The sequence below is a fragment of the Patagioenas fasciata genome, chromosome 19 (genome assembly GCF_037038585.1).
Source record: "Patagioenas fasciata isolate bPatFas1 chromosome 19, bPatFas1.hap1, whole genome shotgun sequence".
NCBI lineage: Eukaryota > Metazoa > Chordata > Aves > Columbiformes > Columbidae > Patagioenas > Patagioenas fasciata.
Window position 1 is genome coordinate 3,021,703 of NC_092538.1, and position 21,542 is coordinate 3,043,244.

The 21,542-nt window shown below is 55.2% G+C and overlaps 1 pseudogene; it reads right to left on the reverse strand.

Annotated features, from left to right (window-relative positions):
• Positions 1-124: 124 nt before the first annotated feature.
• Positions 125-13,808, reverse strand: LOC136110205 (coiled-coil domain-containing protein 183-like; annotated as a pseudogene).
• Positions 13,809-21,542: the final 7,734 nt, after the last annotated feature.

Here is a 21,542-nt window from a genome sequence, read left to right on the forward strand (position 1 = left end):
TGGTAATACAGACACTAATAAAGCTCGACATATGTCTCCAAGGTGTCTCAATGATAATAATAAATCTTATTGGAGATTGTGTGGATTGATTAGAGTTTATAAGCTGAAGAAGTGTGTACCGAGCCTAGGGGTTGGTGATCAGTGTCGCAAAGTCTACGTGGAGGCCGGTAACTAGTGGTGTAGCACACAGGGCAGTCCTGGGTCTGATTTTGTCTGGCATGTTTGTTATAACGATGTGGATGAGGGGGTGCTGTAAGCAGCAGTTTCACTCTGGGAAACTCCCCTTACAGTAGAGTGGTGGTGATTTTTGATTCATTTATTTGAGCGTCATCTTCAACTTCCAAACCCTGTGATTAAGTCAGGCCTCAAAGTGAAAAATAATGATAGTTGTCCCTCAAAGAAAAAAATGAATGGGTAATTAAAACTAAGGGTCCATGTAGAACCGTGAAGATGTGGGAGCAGGACTGTTGTAGATCTGGGGATGAGCAAGGCTGAGAGGTTGGGTATTTGCCTCACTGCAGCACATCCGTGGTGTGCTACAGGGATTATGGTGTCTGAGGTGGCTTTGCTGACTTCAGTTTTAGAACAGGAACCAGCAAGGATTTCACACTTGGCCACAGGATGGCACTTTCTGAAAAGCAATCGGGCTCAATCCCAGCGCAGCCTTTGGCACAGCCCCTGGGGAAAAATCTAATAAAGGGAGCCTGCTGGAAAAACATCACAGAAAGACTGATGACTTTTTAGTTGTGCTGAAGTGAGAAGGATTAGTGTTGTCTTCCTATTTGTAGCCAATAAATCAGCATCTCCCCGTGGGTGTGGATGCTCGGGCACTTCTAAGATGCTGCAGCCAACAGAAACAGCCAGAAATGAGTGAAAAGGCAGCGCTGGAGCCAGTCCTGCCCTCGGCTGTAGCTCAGCACACGATGCGAAGCTGGGACCTGGGCATCTGAGATGCCTTGGAAGGGAATTAACATATGGGAAGATGTCATACATGGTATGTGAAATCACTTATGAAGGTAACCTTATCTCTTCGAGTTTTCTAGTTTGTTTCTTATATCTCCCCAGGACTTTGTTACAAACTGGGGGAGTCCACTCCTTGAGTCCATTTATCCATCGCTTTTTCCTTGGGTGAACTTCTCTTCATCCCAGAATTTTAGCATGTTCTCCCCCAAGAGACTGTTGGGGAGTCCAAAATTCTAACATGACCCTCCCTGGGTTTCTGTGCCCCCTGCTTTGCTCCAAGCTCCTTTGGGGCCACCCAGGGCCCTCTGTCCCTTCCTCTGCTCCCCGTGCAGCAGAGCGGCCTGCGAGAGCTCCAGCAGGATGTGCTCCCCATGTCCCCCATGGATGGGACCCTGCCCCATGGTCTCACAGCGAAGAGAGCCTGGAAAGAGGCTTTGCTGTCATCTGCTCTGGGTCGCCTATGGCGTGGCTGGGCTGGGACAAGCAGCAGCCGCCTCCTTCCCCAGGGGAGCTGGAGCTGGTCACATCATTGTGCAGGTTTTGGCAGTCGTTCTCCTTGCTGGTGTTCTCCAGATGACCTAAATCCCAGAGCACGAAATCTTTCCCATTGATATTTGTCCCAAACAGGCACGGGTGTCAGAGCCAGCGAGCTCTGGAGTGAGCGCTGTGCTGTCCCCGCGCTGTCCTTTGTCCCTGCGTGAGCGGTGAAAGCCTGGCAGCTGTGTGGGGGTGTTATTTTTCTCTGCTAAAGTGGCTGAAGCATTTCAAAGGGTTTCGCCAGGCGTGCTTGGCAGAGAGCTAAAGCCAGGCACCTTTCCCTGGTCTCTGCATCACCCAAGACACTTCAGTTTTGCTTTTCCACCAAGCCGAGTGGTGCGGTCGATGCGCTGGAGGGAAGGGGTGACATCCAGAGGGACCTGGACAGGCTGGGGGGTCCATGTGAACCTCATGAAATTCAAGCAGGCCAAGTGCAAGGTCCTGCATCTGGGTCAGGGCAACCCCAGTACCAGTACAGACTGGGAGAGGGAGGGAGGGAGGGAGGGAGGGAGGGAGGGAGGGAGGGATGGATGGATGGATGGATGGATGGATAGCAACCCTGTGGAGAAGGGCTGGTGGGTGACAAAAGGGACATAAGCCGGCAATGTGCACTTGCAGCCCAGAAAGCCAAGTGTCTCCTGGGCCACATCACCAGCCGGTGGAGGGAGGGGATGCTTCCCCTCTGCTCTGCTCTCCTGGGGCCCCCCAGAGAACCGAGTCCAGCTCTGGGTTGTCCAGCACAAGACAGACATGGACCCCAGGGGGTCTGTCCCTCTGTCACCAGTGCTGCCTCAGTCCCACCCTGCTCCCTCCAGCATTTTAGAACGATGCTAAAACCCAACCTGTGGCTGGCGATGCCAACCCAGGCGATGTGTGGGTCAAAAATCATCATCACATATATTAACCCTCCTAAAACCAGCATGGAAATGGCAGATGTTTGTGCCTCCTTGTGTGGAAGCAGCTCTGGCTGCCTCGTCCCGCATCCCACCCTTGCAGCTCCAGGACAGACCCCACACTGGTGGCCCTGCCTGCATCTCCCATCGCAGAACAGCCAAAGGAGCCCCTTGTTTTGGCCTCCCCCCCAGGCTGAGTTAGCCTGGTTCCCTTTCTCTGTGAAGGATAAAACCCAGTGCTGAGGCTCCAGTGTCAGTCCCAGCCTGCACCTACCCTTCGTTGCATTGCATTTCATTTCATGTGATTTTGAAAACAAAAAGAACCTCCAACCCACTCAATCTCAGCCCTCCCAGGGCAGAGATATTTCCGCGTGGTGAACGCTCCCGTGCAAATTCTCCCGTGTCCTATTTTAGGTTTCTCGCCGGCACCGGCTGCAGACAACTGCGCTGGAGCTCCTGTCAAGCCTTTGGCAGTGGTTGTTGTGGAAGGAATAAGGGTTTCTCAGGGCAGAAGAGGAAATCTCTCCTTTCCTTCCCTGGGCTGTGTCACCCCCCACTTGCCACCTAAAGAAACCCCAATGGCATCAGCCATTTCCCTCCCCTGCATTATCCTTTATATTATTAATATTCCTGTATTAGAGAGCACCGTGCAACCTTTCTTTTTCCAGCATTTGGAGACACGTGTGCTCCCCCAGGCAGTGGTGGAGTCACCATCCCTGGAGGGGTTGGACAAACACGGAGATGAGGTTCTCAGGGACACGGCTTAGTGCCAGGTTTGGGTTGGACTCGATGATCTTGAGGGTCTCTTCCAACCAAAATAATTAGATGATTTTATGATCTCCATCTTGGGGACCCTCTGCATGGCTCTACTGCCCCATGGCCCCCATGGGGTGGGGACAGTGCCCTACTGTGCCCCATGCAGCTCCCCTGCCTGGTGCAGGCAGGTTGTCCCAGGCAGGACTGTCCTGTCTGGCCCAGGGCTCACTTTGGCAGAGGGATGCTCCAGACTCTGCTGCTGCCTTCCTGGTTGGTTGTCTTTTGTTTTTTCTTACTCTAGAAACCCAGGCATTGCCTCTGGTGTCTTCCCACTCGCTCTTGTACCTTTTCGCCGCTTGTCACATCCATTTTGACGGCTGCCTCTCCCGGGCCAGGCTAAGACAGCGGCAGTCAGTCCGATTGCACCCGCTGTTGTGTCCCGGGCAGGAGCTCGCTGGTGCGGTGACGTCTTCTCCTCGCAGACGTGGTGAGGAGTTGGGATGCTGTGTCTGAACACATTCAGTGAATGCTCATGATAAAGCAATTGGCCTTTGTATCTTCTGCTCACAACTTAATGGTTTCAGTAGACCTGAAATTCCTATGTTGCTGCGTGTCGTTGCTCTTCCCTCCTTTCAAGGCAGCTAAAGCATCTCAGTGTTCCCTTGCATTTGGCAAACAGGCCACAGAGCAGATTCTCCAAAAACTGAGATGGAAAAATGGAGTCCAGCTTTACCAGAGAGAAGTCTTCAACACGTTTTGTGGCTTCTCTGTTCCCCACAGTCCCAGTGCAAAGACCAGACCAAGAGCCTGAAACAACTGGCACCAGGGGAGGCTTTAGATGGGATTAGGGAACAATTTCTTCCTGAAAAGGGCTGTGGGGCATTGGAACAGGCTGCCCAGGGCAGTGCTGGAGTCACCATCCCTGGAGGGTTGGACAGATGGAGATGAGGTTCTCAGGACATGGGGCAGTGCCAGGGGTGGATTATGGTTGGGCTCCATGATCTGGAGGGTCTTTTCCAACCAAAATGATTAATGAGTTTTTACAGTTTATCGCAAAAGATGGGAACCCCCGATTCCAACTCTGCTCTTTACCAAATACCTTTTAGAGGCTGAAGAGGAAGGAGACGCAACACCTCAGCGTATGGAGGGTCTTCCCCAAAGCTTCCCAGTGCTTTGGCTTCAAAGTTCGCTGGCACTTGCCTAGCGACGGCTTGATCCAGTTTGGTGTTATCTTTTAAAATCATTAATTTATACCTAGTTCCTTTTGTTGCCGTTTCAGGATCTATAGGCATGCCTGAGATTTGCATGCCTTGGACTACTGAATGTATTAACCGCATAAAGCATGGGACCATACATGACACAAACAGTAAACCCAGAAATGCACACACTATCATGAACCCTATTTTCTTCCACCAGGCTACAAATTCAAGACCAATATCCATGAGGTGGACCTGGCCATCAAGTGGGAGGAATAGAGGTATTTGATGAATTTACCCGCAACACCAGCTTACAAGGGGTTCGTCCAACGTATTCAGTCATTTGAGACCCCCCACATATCCAGCATGAGGTGACATTTAATTCCTGGCCTATCTTTCTATAAGATCTATAAACATGTTTTTCCCTCCTGTTGGTAATTGTAATCCCTTGTCTTTTGCCTTATTTCTTCACCCCAATCACTGCTTTTCTGTACCAATTTCTCTTTCTCTTGCCTTCTTTTGAATTCCTGAGTGGCACTCTTAATTAACTCCTCCTTATACTGATCTTGCACTCCCCCTCCATCTGAATAGCCCCACACACCAGCTTGTCTAAAACAGATATTCTGTTCTCCCCTAGGGCAGGAGACAAAGCCTACACCGAGTCCACCTTTCCCTGGGTTAGTTGTTACCCATAATTTCTGCCCTTGGATTTCACACTTCTCCAATTCTGTTCTATCATAACATCCAGAATTAATACGAGCGTGATAATTTAGAACATATTGGGTTAGTCTTCCTATTCTCACACGCTCGTGGCACTTGGTACAGGGATTGGCCAGGCTAAGTTGGGAACAATAAGTCACCACTCCTGGCAAGAGGATCAGGTCCAGGTTTCCACACCCTCTGCCTCTCTGGCCGACCAGGCTGCAGCCGGCAGCCGAGTTCGTCATCTTCTCGGCAGCAAGGGCCATGTCCCCGCCTTTCCTATTTTTGCCTTTAGCATGGCGACTTTTGTCGTTTCCCACCTCTTGGCCGTCACTTCCCAGGAACAACAGGAGCAACACGGAATTTGGTTTCTCTTTCTACGCTCTATTCTTCTCATCACTGGTGGACTCTCTAAATTCCCATTCACCTCTTCAGTAAATACCTCCCACCATTCTTCACTATTCTTTTTCTATTCTTCCAGTGGCGACAAGAATCCTCAACCTACCTCTGGTTTCCTTATCTTGTATTCTTAGACATATATTACACAATCCTGTTGGTAAGTTCCCTTTGTGGATATGCTTATCCCACACTCCATTTACAACCTAAACATTGAATATAACAAGAGAATTACATATACAACTCGGTTCAACACATTTAACTATTAAACCATTCTCATTTTCATTTATACTGGGCATTCACATTCCTAATACTAATAGTAGTTACATCACCGATCCCGTGTCAAGTTCAGTTTCAATTCCCCCGGTTCCTGAGTTACTTTCCAGGTTCTTTCTTCCATCAGTGGTCCTTTCACTCGAGAGACGTGTGTCCATCCTTTCTGTGCCCTCCGAACAGCTGTTTCTGTAGTTAACAAAACAAGAAAAGGCCCCTCCCATCGTGGGGCTGGAGTTTCTTCTTTCCAGGTTTTCATTAGTGTTGCCCCCATATCTACCAAAAATTCTACTTGTTTTGTTCTTTTGGGTCTCTTCTTCCCAATGCGGTGAGCACCACCCAGGCTGCTGACTCAGAAGGACTAAAAGGTGATTGTGAAAAATACAGTTTTCCAGGTTGCACCCGGGTTACCCTCCATGGTGTTTCGCAGGCTTTCTTCACTCTAGAATGGTGAATCCAGCCATTCTGTTCTTTAATATTGGTAGCAGTGAAGGATATCAGGAGGTCTTGAAACGGACCTTCCTATTATGGTTCCAAAGTTCTCTGCAAAAGACTTCACATACACATAGATAAAATGTGGCCCTCTATCTGAGGATATAACAGCTGGAACTCCAAACCTTGATATTATTTCGTGTATCAATGTTCTAGTCACCTCCTAAACTTCTGCTGTCCTGGTAGGGAATGCTTCTGGCCATAGAGGCTGAAGAGGAAGGAGACACACCACCTCAGCATATGGAGGGTCTTCCCCAAAGCTTCCCAGTGTCCCTTCTGTCTCCTCTGCACATCAGGGCAGGGCACAAGGGACAAAGTACCACCAGCACGCTCTGAAAGGTCATCATTTCTACCAGCTGCAACCTGATCTGGGTGAAGATGTCCCTGCTCATGGCAGAGGTTGGACTGGATGAGCTTTGAAGGTCCCTTCCAACCCAAACTGTTCTGTGAGTCTGTTTCGGGGATTCTATGATTTTCTTCTCTATGACCTTCAGGCTGTCAGAATACCTGGAACTGGGACATTCCCAGCTGTTGACCAACAGACTCTGGCTCTTGGATTCGGTGATGTCACTGCTGAGAGGTGGGTTTCTCGGTTACCTGAGGCTTTGGCAGATGTTTGTGGACACACAGCGGCCCACTGGTGCACTCAGAGCCGTCTGGGGGACAGAGGTCCCAGGAAGTTGCTGGCTCCACAGCATCAAGTGGGGAAAAGCCAGGCTGCCCCCGGCTTTCCTCTGGCCAGGAACGCCGTCCCCACCCCAGCCCATCCCCAGCTCTGCGAGGAGAACAGCTGGGTGAGGGCCAGGGCGATGGGGCTGCCTCCAAACCCAGGTGAGTGCTCCTCAGGGTTTGACCCCCATGCGTCCCGGGTGACAGAAGTGACCTAGAACCCCCCATTGCAGCTGGACCACAGGTTTGGGAGGAACGAAAAAGATCTGCTTTATTAAACCTGTTGGAGAAAGGGTACAAGAGGTGGCGGGGGAATACAGGATCAAGTGGATGGTCTTGGCCATCCAAAACACAGGGGTAGTGGGGGCATCCAAAGAACAAGGGGTGGGCTGGGGCATCCAAAGCTCTCGTGGAGCGGTTGCTACTTTTCGATGGCTTTTTTGTGTCTTTGGATCAGCAGCTGCCCCTCCCTCTTGATGTCTTCCCGGGTGGGGACGTGCTCGCCATCTTCGTCCTCCTTCTCTTCAGAGGATTCAGAGGATTCTGGAGGAGCGAACAGAGAGAAATGGGCTGGGGAGGGTCTGCAGGGCCACCTCTGCTGTGCCGGTGTCACCAGGGAGAGCCAGCACGTTTTGGAGGGCTGGTGGCATCACAGTGAGCTTTCCTGCCAAGCCCTGGCTCTTCCTGCCCAGCATCCCAGGCTGACCTGCAGGGCCTGGCAGTGCCGCTGCTGTGGCCCATCCCCAGCTGCTGGGGCTTCCCAGAAAGGTCTGGAGCCACGCGGTGCTGGACGCCGCTCCAGCTTCATTCAAAAGAGGTGGCAAGCTCCAAAGCCTCAGTGGCTCCTCCAAGAGCATGCAATGGGAAGAGGCCACAGACAGACCCCAGCACTGGTTATTCTTCGCAACCAGGTGATTTTGAAGACAAGGCTCTCCCTCCTTGCCCCATAGCATCTTTTCTTGTTCCTTCTGTGGTCCAACGCTCGCCACCCCACCGGCCACCTTCATGCTCCCACATCCCCACCTAAAAGCACCACCCATGCTCAAAGCCTTGGAGACAGCCCCAAGGTCTGGAGAGAACTCATGGGCTGGGCTCTGCTGGGACAGGAGAGACAGGCGAGGACGGTCAGAAATCCCAACAGGCAGGGGCAGGGACAGTCGCCGTGGGACGCGTCCCCGCTATGCTCTCCTACCGTCATCGCTGCTGCTTCTCTCCTCGAAGGAAACCATCACGTTCCGAGGATCGCTTGACATTTTCTTCTCTAGAAAATCCCTGGCCTTCACAAAAATCTGTGAAACACACCCTGGGTTAATTGTTGAAGGGGAGGTGGGTGTTACAACCCAAGGGATGCCCTTGATGATCCCCTGGCAACAACGCCCTGCAGTGCCCAGTGCCACCTGGAGCTGAGCTGCTCCACGGGGCCACCGCCATTCTCCTCACTTGGGACGGGCCATCAGGAGGAGCCTCCTGGTGCGGGTCCCCGAAGACCCCAGCAGGGATGGACACCCCACGTACCTTGCTGCTCTCGTCCAGGATCTTGTACTCAGGGGGCAGGTGGGCCACCCGCTGCTCCAGGTACTGCCACTTCTGGACCAGGCACTGGAGCTTCTCCTCCAGCCCCCGGGACAGGAGAGAATCATCCTGGAGACAGAGAGAACAACCTTGGTGGGCAAAATGAGCCACCTGGGGTGACGGTGGCTGCGCCAAGTGTCACCGCGCTGTGTCACTGCACCACCCAGCGCTGGGGGGTTACCTGGCCGGGCACGGTGATGTCACGCACACGGAAGAGGAGGTGGTCGATTCTGTTCTCAATCTGAAAGAGGAGCTCCTCGTTCTTCAGCATCTGGGCTCGCGACCGGTCCCGCCGGGCCTCTTGCTCCTGCAGTTTCGCCCTCAGCTCCTTCTCCAGCATCCTGCAGCCAACCACAGCCACATGCATACAACTGCACAGGGGTGCAGAGACACCACAAATCATTGCAAAAGCTGCTCAGGTTGCAACCCACCCCCCCCTGCCATGAGCGGGGACATCTTCACCAGCTCAGGTTGCTCAGAGCCCCGTCCAGCCTGGCCTGGGATGTCTCCAGGGATGGTTCATCCACCACCTCTCTGGCCAACATGGGACAGGCTCTCGCCACCCTAATCCTAACAAGTGATAGGACAAACAGAAATGGCCTCAAGTTGCGCCAAGGGATGTTGAGCTTGGATCTGGGGCACAGTTTCTTCCCCAAAGGGCTGTGGGGCATTGGAACAGGCTGCCCAGGGCAGTGCTGGAGTCACCATCCCTGGAGGGTTGGACAGACGGACATGAGGTTCTCAGGGACATGGGGCAGTGCCAGGGGTGGGTTGATGGTTGGACTCAGTGATCTTGAGAGTCTTTTTCAACCAAAGCGAGTCTGTGATTCTATGACACGGCTGTCCCGAGGCCAGCAGCACCTGGTTTTGTTGGGGGCCGGTTGAAACAGGAGCAAAGCCTTCTTCAGCTCCAGATCCCTCAGTTTTTTCTTCAGCTCCTCCTGCAGCTCTTCCTGCTCCTTGATGTACTTCTCCAGGTCCTCCAAGGTTGAGTCCTGTGTCAGGAGCTTGCTGGGGACGTTCTAACCAAGGGACAGCACGAGAACTCAGCCCACAGTGCTCATGCAGGGTGCAGGAGCTAGCCCGTGGCCTCAGGGAGGTTTCTGCACCAGGGACCACTGCAGGCTCAAGGCGTGGAGAAACACAGCTCCATCCTTGCCCACACATAGGGGCTCTGGGCTCTCCAGGCCCACATGAGAGCTGAGAACCCCTCAAGAAAACAAAGCGAGCTGAGAGGTCTCGGCTCCCTGTGGCTACGAGCAGCCTCAGGTTTTTGGGGAGATGGCTTGTTCCGTTACCCAGAGGCGGGAGCACTGTACTGCAGCCTTGGCCGCCTCCATCGTCTCGCTTATCCTGGCCTCGCGGTCTCTCTGGGACTCGGCGGCCTCCAGTTCGGTGGCTGAGGCGGGAGAAAAGCGGCAGAGAGGGATGCCCGGAGCTGCCCCCGCGTCCCACCCCACTGCACCCCGCCAAGCACTCACCCACCACTGGGTCCTGCTGGGTCGAGACGTCCGTGCTGGGCTCGGACTTGGCTGCCTGTAAGGACGTTCATGGTCACCCCCCGAGCTGCTGGCACCCTGGGGAGCTGGCCCTGCCACCCCCACCCATGGGGCTCGGTGCTGCTGCTTTCCCCTCAGCTCACCGCTGGCACTTTCTTTTCGCTCAGTTCCCTCAGCCACAGCCTCTCCATGGGAACCTTCTGGGTGTCCAGGGAGCGCTCCGCAAGGAACTCGGCTTCCCTCTTGGCCAGCTCCTTCTGGAGGGTATCAGAGAAGAGAGAAGTGGCTGCAGAAGCTGGGACCACAGAATCATGGAATCATTTGGCTTGGAAAAGCCCCTCAAGATCATCGAGTCCGACCGTCAACCCACCCCTGGCACTGCCCCATGTCCCTAAGAACCTCATGTCCGTCTGTCCAGCCCTCCAGGGATGGTGACTCCAGCACTGCCCTGGGCAGCCTGTTCCAATGCCCCACAGCCCTTTGGGGAAGAAATTGTTCCCCACATCCAACCTCAACCTCCCCTGGCGCAACTTGAGGCCGTTTCCTCTGCTCCTGGCGCTTGTTCCTGGGGAGCAGAGCCCGACCCCCCTGGCTCCAAGCTCCTTTCAGGCAGTTCAGAGATCAGAAGGTCTCCCCTCAGCTCCTGTTCTCCAGCTGAACCCCCCAGGTCCCTCAGCCGCTCCCATCACACTTGTGCTCTAGCCCCTCACCAGCTCTGTTCCCTTCTCTCAACTCGCTCCAGCACCTCAAGGGCTTTCTTGTTCTGAGGATGGACCTCTGTGAGCCAGCTGAGCTTCTGAGATGGCCAGTGTCATAAATGACCCCCCGTGTAAATGGGCTGGGTAGGAAAGCGAGCAGGATGGAGGGCAGGGAGGGCTGGAGGGTGGAGAGTGCTACTTTCACCATGGCTGTTGCTTTGGGCACGTTGTCCCCAGCCCTAGGGCATCCTGGCCCAAGAATGAGACGTGAGAGGAGCTCCAGAGGATCTAGGTGCCGTGGGCCAGCCCAGCTTAGTCTCTTTTGTTCTTCATTGCAGGAAGATCCACCAGCCTGGGTGCATGGTGCTGTCTGTGGGCTCTGGAGGGTGGCAGTGGGCCCCAGGGTGCCCTGGCTGATCTCACCTGGGCTCTCTCAGCAGCTTTGCGGGCCTCCTCGGCCCTGGCCTCCATGTCCTTCAGCTCCATGTCGTCCAGCTCGGACTCCCTGCACATGCGCTCCACGTCTCTAGTCAGCTGGCTCACCTCCTGGGACACAGGGAACCACAGCGTGTCACCCCACTGAGCCCTGGGGGTCCCCACACTGTGACAATGGATGGAATCACAGAATCCTAGAATAGCTGGGGTTGAAGGGACCTTCCCAGCTCCCCCAGTGCCACCCCTGCCATCAGCGGGGACGTCTTCACCAGCTCAGGTTGCTCAGAGCCCACTCCAGCCTGGCCTGGGATGTCTCCAGGGATGGTTCCTCCACCACCTCTCTGGGCAACCCGGGCCAGGCTCTCACCACTTCATGGAGGGGAGCAGAAGGACCTCGCTGAGCCAGGAGGACGTCCCTCCAGCACAGTCCCTGGGGCACCTCGCTGCCTTTGCAGGGGGAGCAGGTGGGACGATGGCCCGCTGAGGAGGGGCTCACCTTCTGCAGGGCATCATACACCCGCTCGTACACGGTGCCCACTTTCTCTGCAGCGCGGAGTTTGGCGCGCATCTTGTCAAGCTCCTTCTCCAGCTGGCGAATCATCTGGGGCAGAGATGGGGGGGACACATGGGCTGACACCACCTGCTGAACCCAGCACCTACCCAGGGGCTGCAGGGCTTGGGTTCAAGCCTCCCATGGGTGCAGCCACCCCAGGAAGAGGGGTCCTGGGTACCCGCTTTTGCTTCTTGGTCTCATCCGACTCCTCCTCCTGCAGCCGCAGCAGCTGCTGCTGCAGCTTGTCCCGGGTCTGGCAGCGCTGCCTCAGCTGGTAGTCCAGCATGTTGAGCGTGTTGGCCTGTTTGTAGATTGTGGCCCGGAGCTTCTCCCGGGCCTCCTGGATGGGCAAGCCAGAGGTCACCAAGCTGGAGGCAGCGCTTGCTGGGCACCCGCGGGAGAAGGGGGTCCTGCCTGGGAAACTCCCCCCACCGTAGAGCCGGGGACGCTGGGACGTTGCTCCAGGACATTGTCACTCCCTTGGAAGGATGGGGACTGGGAGAGCTTTGCTCTGGGGGGTGGGTGGGGTAAGGCAGAGGTGACATCAACACCTCAGGGCTGGGGGACTCTGCGTCAGACAGCCCAGGAGAGGCAGGCTGGAAGGGCCAGGAGCTCTGCTGGGGCAAGGGATCTGCTCCGGGAGCTAAAGGAGGACCTTGCACGGATGCGTCCTGCGGTGGAAAGGGACCCGTGGGACACAGGTGAACACCCCGTGTCTCACCACACCAGCCCTGTGGGCTTGTCCTTGTGCCGGCACCGGGTCCCTCCACGGCGCACCCTGTTCCCAGTGTCCCTTGAGCCCCAGCCCCCGCACCAGCCCGTGCCCACCAGAGCCCGTTACCTCCACCGTCAGCCCGGCCAGATCGGGGGGCAAGTTGTGCGCCCTGAGGACCTCGGGGGCCAGGACGGGCTTGTGCTGCGGGCAGAGAGAACGTCCCCGTCAGCATGGGGACGGTCACGTCCTACTGCTGTCTGCTCCCGGAGAGGGCTGGCGGAGCAGGTGGCTCTGCAGGGCCAGCACCGGGCAGGGGGACGTGGCAGATGGGACCTCCCGCTACCTTCCGGGCCGTGGCCAGAGCCTGGGCATCCTCCTGCACGGCCTCACACAGGCGGGGGAGCCGCTCCCTGTTCCCACGGAGCTTTTTCTCGCAGGACTGCGTGAAAAACTCACTCCCTTGCTCTGGGGGACACGAAGGCGCCGTTGGTGCGGGACAACGGGGGGAGCGAGAGCCCCAGCCCGCCCCCGCCAAGGCCAAGGGGCAGCACCTTGCACGGCGGTGGCGGCGCGCAGCTCCTGGGCGCGCCGGCTCAGCCGTGTCTTCTGGCCCCGCACGGTGGCAGTCGCGTCCCGGTCCCCCGGCCCCGCCGCAGCCATGGCCGCTCCACCGCCTGCCGGAGCCGCCGCCGGCACCGCCTGTGGAACCGGGTGTCCGTTGCCTGCGGAACCGTTGCCGCGGCAGCTCCAACGGCCACGCGGCAGCTCCAACGGCCACACGGCCGCTCACAGCCAAAACACGCGCACACGGACACACAACACAGCAGCGCTCGCCCGGGAGCTGCCAGCTCGCTCCAAGTGCCAGGAGGAGTCTGTCACTCCCTGCACATCCTCCTTCCCAAATTCCGCTTCATTAGTCAGGACACGCTTGCGCAGGGAGTTCTTCAAACCCGCACATGCAAACCAACCGCCAATACTGATCTTTATTTGGATGCTTACCATACATTCCTGCTGAAGGACAAATATGACAAGTGCAAGCATGTACACTGATGTGTTAATAGATCAAATGAAGCTCCCCCTACCAGAGAAAACACTTAACATTTCATTTGCAGAAAAAACAGACTTGATAAGGAAATTGCCTTCCTAGCACCAAGCGCGTAAATTGGCTGAGATGAAGTTTCTGTAACAGAAGCTCTTTGACCTGCAGCCGTCCTCTTGTGCCCTGCGTGTTGGGATGTAGAAAACAAACGGCGGGATTAGGAAATCGAGTATTACTGACACAACATCATCGGAGGCTCTTCCTCAGCGTCTCACTCGCACATTCATGAATTGAATTTTAGCACTAATTGCCAGGGACAAGCTAAATATCAACGTTACCATCCTCAGCGCTTCACAAAGCACGCATGAAGTGATGGGCGTCTGAAAAGCACGGATTGTACACATGAGGAATCTTACCCATCTGTCCACGGAGAGATTTCCACACTGAGGCTGTGGCCACACAGCAAATAGAATCATTATGCCACTGAACTTTCCTAGGCAGCATTTAAACACCGCGGAAGATTAGCCTGGGGGCAGGAGAAAGTGTTCAAGAATCTCCATTGCAGTGGCCCTCAGCAAAACTCAGAGTCTATAGTGGCAAATACTTTGAAAATATTCCTAAAGAAACTTAACCCAGCCTTGCACGAGCTCCCATAAATCGACCGCCGCAGAAATCAGCTTCCAAGAGCATCCAGTCCCGCAGACTCTCCACACCCGACACGTCAAAGCTCCTCCCGTTGACATCAGCTCTCCCTGCTTCGATTCTACACAATTCACACCGCGTTAATGGCACAAAGGCAAAGGTCGTGTCAGGAGCACAAACCAGAGCTCTGTTTAATCGTCACGGAGCGGGCAGAGCAAACGGCGACCACAGCAAGGGAGCACCCTTCCCGCAGCATCCCAGCAGCTGCCAGCCGTGGTGGGGGATGTAAATCAACAGGCCTATCAGCAGTGAGACTCGGGCCCGTGGACAGCTCGTGAACACGGACAACATCCAATCGGCCCGTGCACGCCTGGAGCGTGGACGCGTGATCAGGAAATAACTGCATATATAAAGAGGCTTGTTTCTCTAATAAATGGCTTCGCTTGAATTCATATTGAATTGTGTGGAGTCCATGAGTTTTCGCCCCCGCAAGTGGTGACCCCGACGTGACCCATAAGGAGAATTTACGGCAGGGGGACGGTCGCTGCGGGGAGCGAGCCCCAGCTGGAACGGCTCGGCTGGACCGTGACCGGGACGCGGTCTGCGGGCTGCGTGACTCCTGATTGATCGCTACAGAAGCGACAGAGGAGGGATAAAGGATCCGATATCGTTGCAACGGACACCCAAAGAGGTGGGCAGCTGGGGGCGGGAGGAGACGGGGCAGAATATTTTTAAAGAAGAAGAAATACTGCGGCTCCTCTCGCATATTCTCTCTAAGAGAGGGGTGAAGCATGAGGAGAGTAACCTCAAAAGACTATTAATTTGGTGCAGAGGCAATGGGTTTCCTGCTGATCTCTTAGGAGCTTTTCAAAGAGAGACTTGAGAAAAAGTGGGAACGGTGTTGTGGAAGGCAATTAGTCGCAGTGAAAAACATATTCTCGGCCTTGTAACCGCCTGGAAACTGATAATTACTACAGCGAAGCAATTAAAACCTGAAAAGACTGTTATGAGCATTAGTGACTCAAACTTGAACTTTGGGACGACACAGGGCAGAAATTATGCGATAAAGTCAGCAATGGAGGTAAAGAAGCTAAATCATTAGCAACCACATGGAAGCTTATAATTAGCACCTTAAAAGATCTTAAGGCTGAACGGTCTGCTGCTGCCGGAATTTTTGCAGCGTTGCAGCCTGATAAGTATCCTGAAAGTCGCTGTGAAGTTCACCCGGTTCGTGTCTTTGATTCCCTCCCTACTCCATCCCCTGCTGCGCTTTCGGCACCCCCGATAGCTCAGCAGTCCGGGGCGGGGGGAGGAAAAATGCCGAGCGGGTGGGTTCCTGTACCATTGCCCAACCCTGGTGAGAACAGCAAGTCCAGAGGAATGGAGCCGGACAACTTGCCCAAAGAACCTGAGAAAGCTGAGAATGCTAAAGTCGCAAACAATTTTGCCAATTTGTATCTTTTTTTATCGCCTTTTAACCCTCCAACTTCCACGAGAGAGCAGAAGGAGTCGCTGGAATCCAGCAGTCGGCAATGCGGTCACGCTGATCGTGACGGGAAAGGGGGTGCGCCTGGGGACTCAGGTTATACGAATAGCTATGATGCTAGAAAGTATTGGCGAGAACGTGCACTGTTCCGAACCCCCCTGTTCCTAACGATTCTGCAGCACCGCCCGAGTTCGCGTTATCTGATGACTCGGATGAGGACGGGGGTTTGCAGCATTTTCTTCAAAAGTTAACAGGAAAAAGAGTTCGTGTATGTGTTGCCTCGAGATCAGATAAAAACCATGAAAGACTCAAGCAAAATTAGACCTATGCAGTGTAACAGCTGTGGATCATTTAGGACGGAACGATGGGGACTCGTTGAAAGGAGTGGGTATCCCCCAACTCCTGGGACAGACACTAATTGGCACACCACAATTACAGGAGCGATTAGTTCTGAAATCCTGAGACAGTCAACGGACTTTGCATATCAAGCTATAGTAGAGGTGTCTGAAACCAACAAAGCAGCCAAATCGTTTATAACTATTATCAGGGTCCCAATGAGGATTACATGCAATTTATCGACCATCTTCAAGAGGCCATCAATAAGTAGGTTGAAAACTTAGAAGTTAAGGAAGCGCTGGTGTTGAAATTAGCAGCAGAGAATGCTAATGTTTGCTATCGACGTGTTATCTGAGGGTTTTACAGTACATATTGCATGCTTCTGTGCATTGCCTCGCTGAAAATCAAGCAGCTTGTCAGGAACGCGAGTTCATTGTTTTACTGGTTGTTGTCAGAATTGTTTCTTTGTGCTATAAGTGCACCGTAAGACTTTCTCCCCACTTTTCCCACTCGCGCTGCCAGCAGCCCTGTGCTTCCCCCCTCCCTCTTCTCATGGTCTTTACTTACGAGATGGGGTCGGGAACGACTGTTTTCATTCGTGTTCCTAAGAAATCGGTATTGGGAGGTGTTTTAAAACATAGGAAAGCACTTGGAAATATGAGGAAGGAAGATCTTGTGAAATATTATAATTAATGGTGGCTCCTGTATAAGTCAAATGATTGGGAAAAGTGGCCGAAGAATAGAATCTTGAAGTATAACACTTTGTTACAATTAATGTTGCTTTTAAGGCGAGAGGAACAGGACAAAAGAAATCTCTACAAGAGATCATTAAATCATTTCGGACAGTTTTACAGGCGGAACGGTTTGAACTTCAACAAGCTGAGAGAGTTAACTGATAACACACAGGTCACAGTAAACTTGCTGAACTCTGCAAGATGCTTTCCTTATTAACCTGTTTCCTTTGTAGGTATCTGTTTAAGCATATTACCGTTTAATAGGTCTTTGTCTGTTCTATGGTACAGTAAGTTCACAGACTGTTAAATCATGAGAATCCGTTGACTCAAAATGTGCGTTTTGTGATAATACAGAAGATGGTGAGTAAGATCACGGAGCGGGCAGAGCAAACGGCGACCACAGCAAGGGACCACCCTTCCCGCAGACCCCAGCAGCTGCCAGCCATGGTGGGGGGTGCTGGAGGGGTGTCAGAGGTTCCCTCCCCAACCCACAGCACTCGCGGATCCCAATTTGCTTGGGATGCTCAACCCCACTATGGTTTGCAAGGGGGCTGGGGGGTGCGAGCCCCCGCCACGCTCCCTGCTCTGCTCCCCTCCAGCTGCGGCAGATGCAGGAGATGCTGCAGAAGATCCAGAAGCAGATGAAGGACTGGCACTAGCCCCCTCCTCCTCCTCCTTCTCCTCCTTGCCACCCCCCAGATCAGAAATGTTTACATCGCGCTCCATCCTGCCCCGGTACCAACGCCGCACCCGCCACCCTACGCTGCTGCGGTATCGCCTTCGCCAAGCGGCCAGCGCCCAGCCCGCGGGGACAGCGAGGGGACAGGCCACCCAGGGGGACAGGCCCCTTGTCTCGGCCAGATGCTGCCCCAGCCACCCCCTGGCGGGCTGGGGACAGCTCTGATCCCCAAGCTTTGGCTTTCTCTGTGCCCCTTGCCGCTCGGGGCAGGGCCACTGGCCAATCTGCTCGCCAATCGTGTCCCTTGTCCCCGTGTCACCTCGAGCTGCCTGCTTTCCACTGTTACGCTCAGCTTGGCCCTGGCTTAAGTGGGGGAGCGATCCCAGCCCCTCCATCTGCCCTGCTGCTGGGGACACAGTTTTGTGTCCCTGTGTCCCCCCAGGATGTCCCCATCCGTGTTGCTGCCCTGCAGAACACTGTGCCGTGTCCCCCGCAGGGGTGTCCCTGGCTATGGGGAGAGATGATGGGACAGCAAAGCTGCAGGGTGGAGGCAGAACTGGGAGCAATGGGATCACTGGGAGCTCCCTAGCGCGGGGACGTGTCCCCTCCCTATCAGAGCCACCTGAGCCGTGGTCCCCGGGGGGGTCACCCCTGAGCGAAGGGGTTTGCACACCAAGGGCTCTGCTGACGGGGGCTGTACTGGGGGTGGGTGCTGCAGGGTGCTGGAGCAGCGTCCGCGTGCGTCACCCATGTCCCCGTGCCAGCCAGAGGGTCCCTTGGCCCCCGCGGGCAGGGACCCCCCTGACACGGCAGGGCCCTGCAGGGTGTATTAGCGCTTTCCTTTTTTTAACGTTGCTATTTTCTTACAGAAGTACCTCCCTTTGCATGAGGGTCAGAGAGGCATTTATTCAGGGAGAAGCAGAGTATAGGTTTATACATTCTTACAGAGCTAGTGGAAATGTTTTTAATCCCTCCACAACCATTCTCAATAAACACGGCTGACCCGGCTTGACTGCAACCCCGAGTGGCTTCCGTGCGGGCAGGGGCTGACAGTGACCGCTCAGCGGCTTCTGGCTCTTATTTCCTGGAAAAAGGCTTAAAATGGATGTTGGGGGGGGTTCTGCTGCACCCACAGGGGCACCCAGCTTGGAGGGGGCTGGGAGAGCCCTGTGGGACCCCACCTGGGGGCTGAGGCAGCAGCCAAGGGTGAGGGTCCCCCCATGCACTGCCCTGGGGTCCCGCTGGTGTGAGGACCGTGATGGGACCTGGGGGAGCAGAGCAGGGATCCTGGGCTGGGGATGCGATTGCTCTTCATGAGTTGCCCCCCAACATCCTTGTGCCCCCCCCATGATGTGGTGAGCCCTGCTGGGATACACCGTGGGCGCTCGCTATGGTTGGTCCCCCACCATGAGCACCAATGCCCAGTTACCGCAGGTTGGCTTCACCAGGAGCTGGTGGGGTGGGCTGGGATCCATGGACTGTGTTTCTACCTGCCCTCCAGTGGGCGTCATCCATCTGCACCCTGCTATTTCTCCCTGCACCCCACTATCCTGTCCTGTACCCCACTATCCTGCCCCTTCACCCTGCAAGCCCTCTCCCAGCCCACCTGCACCCCAATGTCCTCCACATGGTGCTGGTGAATGGATCCAGCTCAGCACGGGTTGGGTGCCTGACTACTCTTCCAGGTCCCCCCCAAATCCTGCTGTGAACCAGCAGGTCCCAGTACAGCCCAGCACCGCTGTGCCTGCCCAGGGGTGGCAGCCAGTGGGGGGGGTGCCCAGGAGTGGGTGCTGGCAGTTTGGGGGAGCACCCGCCTGGGCCCAGCCCAGGGCAGCGTGTTGGGGCGATCCTGGGTCTCCACACCGTGACACCCAGCAGCAGCCACTACGTGTGTGTCACAGGGCTGTGCTTGTCCCCCTGTCCCCTGCACGGCTGGGGACACACACACATCCCCAGGCACCTCAGAGCCCCCAACACCCCCTCCCACGGGCATCCCCACCCTGATGCCTTCATTACCCTGAACATCCTCACCTGCACCCCTCTGCTCCTGGACACCAATTTAAGCCCAGCAGCCCCAGTGCTGGGATGTGTCCTGTTCAGCCCTGTTCTCTGTGCCCACTGTGGGGGTTTCTTGCTTTGCCTGCCCCCACTCAGGTGTTTTATTTCCCCCTGATGGGTACTGGATGTGTTGTGGGATCTGCTGCTGCCATGGTTCCCCCTTTGCTGCCTGGGGTGGGGGTGCTGGGGCCACCCGCAGCCCCAGCTTGTTTGCTGTGCTGAGCACCCCACAGGTAGGAGGTCATGTGCAGCTAGGAAGGTAACTCTGGGTTTTCTGAACAGAGCTGGCAGGGTGGGATGTGCTCCTGGTCCCCCTGGCAGGGCTCAGGTTTGGTGTGGAGAGTGACATCTCAGCGCTGGGGCTGGGGGTCTCTGTGAAAGCCAGGAGGCCATGGGCGGTTGTATGAGGGTCTCAGTGCTGGTTTTAGTAGGAGCTGCCCTATCAGGGTGCTTGCACCTTCTTGTGAACATGGAGAAGGGGACAGAATGCAATCTGGCCCAGGGAGAGGTGGCTGCTCCCTCCAGAACCCTCCTGGAGGTCTGGGGTCTGAGAGCTTCTCTCACCTGGGACAGCAGTGTCTCGGTGCTGGGCGCTGTAGTCCCAAATGGACTGTTTTGCTAGAAGATATTATTTATGAGATACCATTAGATATGCAGGAAGGTAGGTAAGAGAAGCATTTTTGTGCGTAGGGAGTAAAACGCAATTCTGGAGGGGTTTGTGATCTGGGCAGAGCTCCAAACTTTGATCTAGTTGAGCAAGCACCCAGAGAGACCCCGTAGCAGTGCTTGGTACTGGTGAAAAGGGGTGGATTTGTTCTAAGTAGCTCTTTGGGGCAGGAAAACAACCCAGCGCTGGAGAAATAGCTGAGGCTGGAGCATTGCATTTCTCTGCTTGCTCAGCCCGAGGGCTGTGTTAAAATCCTGCACGGCGAATGTGACCATGGGGATGTGCATGGGATGGTGCCTCGAGTGCTTTGCACAGCGCTGAGATCTCCGCAGGGCAGAGACTGTTGTGCTCCCATCCAGCACCATCGTTTCCAGTCCTGCCTAACAGGCACAGCGATAACTCCGAACTTGCTGTGAACAGAGCATGACCCAGGTACGTGCCACTGCTGTCCTGATGCATCTGGGCCTGTCCCTGCAAGGCTGAGGGGAGTCCCTGGGGAGGTACGAGTTCATCCTGGCCTTTGCAGGCTGTTCTGCAGAACTTGATCTTCTTTTCAAAAGGTTTTTTCTAATAATCTAATTAATCCCCCTACCTTCTTCCAAATGATAGATGAACAGGTCTTTAATCTTAATCTACATGCATTTTTGAATCATTAGATGGCTAAGGAAGTGTGGTTTGCTGGTTGTTGTTTTGGAGTGTGTGTGGTGTTTGGCTGTTTTACCCCTCTCTTGTCTCCCACTTCCCTGAGGTCTTTTTACAGCCCCTCTGCTTCACTTTCCAGCTGCCTTGTGCTCCGGGGGCTCTGTGCCCCCTGCCCCGCCGCGGGTTCCCGTGCTCGCACGGAACGCCGGGCGCTGGCGGGCGGGCGCGGCTGTCGGCAGAACACGGGCGGCGCTCGGAGGTTTCCGTTAAGCGGTTGCCTCCTGGCAACGGGACGCGGCGGGGGCATCGGGGCGGGTGAGCGGGCCCGGGGCCGGTGGGCGCGGGTGGAGCCGGGGACAAAGGGGTTTGTCTGAACCTGGGCCTGGGGGCACCGCTTGATGCTTCATGTGCTGCTTGGAGGGGACCGAAACCTCGCACCGAGGGCAACCAGGCCGGCGCGGTTCGGTGTTCTGGGTGCGGATGCCGTGCTGGTTTTCCCTGTAGTGTTTTTGAGGGTTAAGGGTGTAGGAAAAGCAAATGCTGCTTTGCTGGGGCTTGTGCTGGATTCCCCTGAGCTGCGAAAATCCTCTTGATTTCTCCCAGCTGAGGCTTAAAATGGCTGAATTTAACACAAACTGCAAGCAACTGTGCCCAGGCAGGAAGATGTCGCCTGTCAGCAGCCTGGGTGGCTGTCAGCAGAGCCCCTCCCTGCAGGGCCGGCGGTGGGGAGGAGCAGCACACAGCCCTCCCTCCTCTGGGGAGGGAGCTTTTGTTTGCAGACTAGAACTGGGATTCCGGGCTGTTCGGGAGCCCCTGCCTGCTCCTCGGGACAAAGGGGAGTGGGAAGAGTTGTCATCCCACACACCTCTGCCCCCCAGCCTTGCTGGGTTGAATTGTCCTGCAAGACACT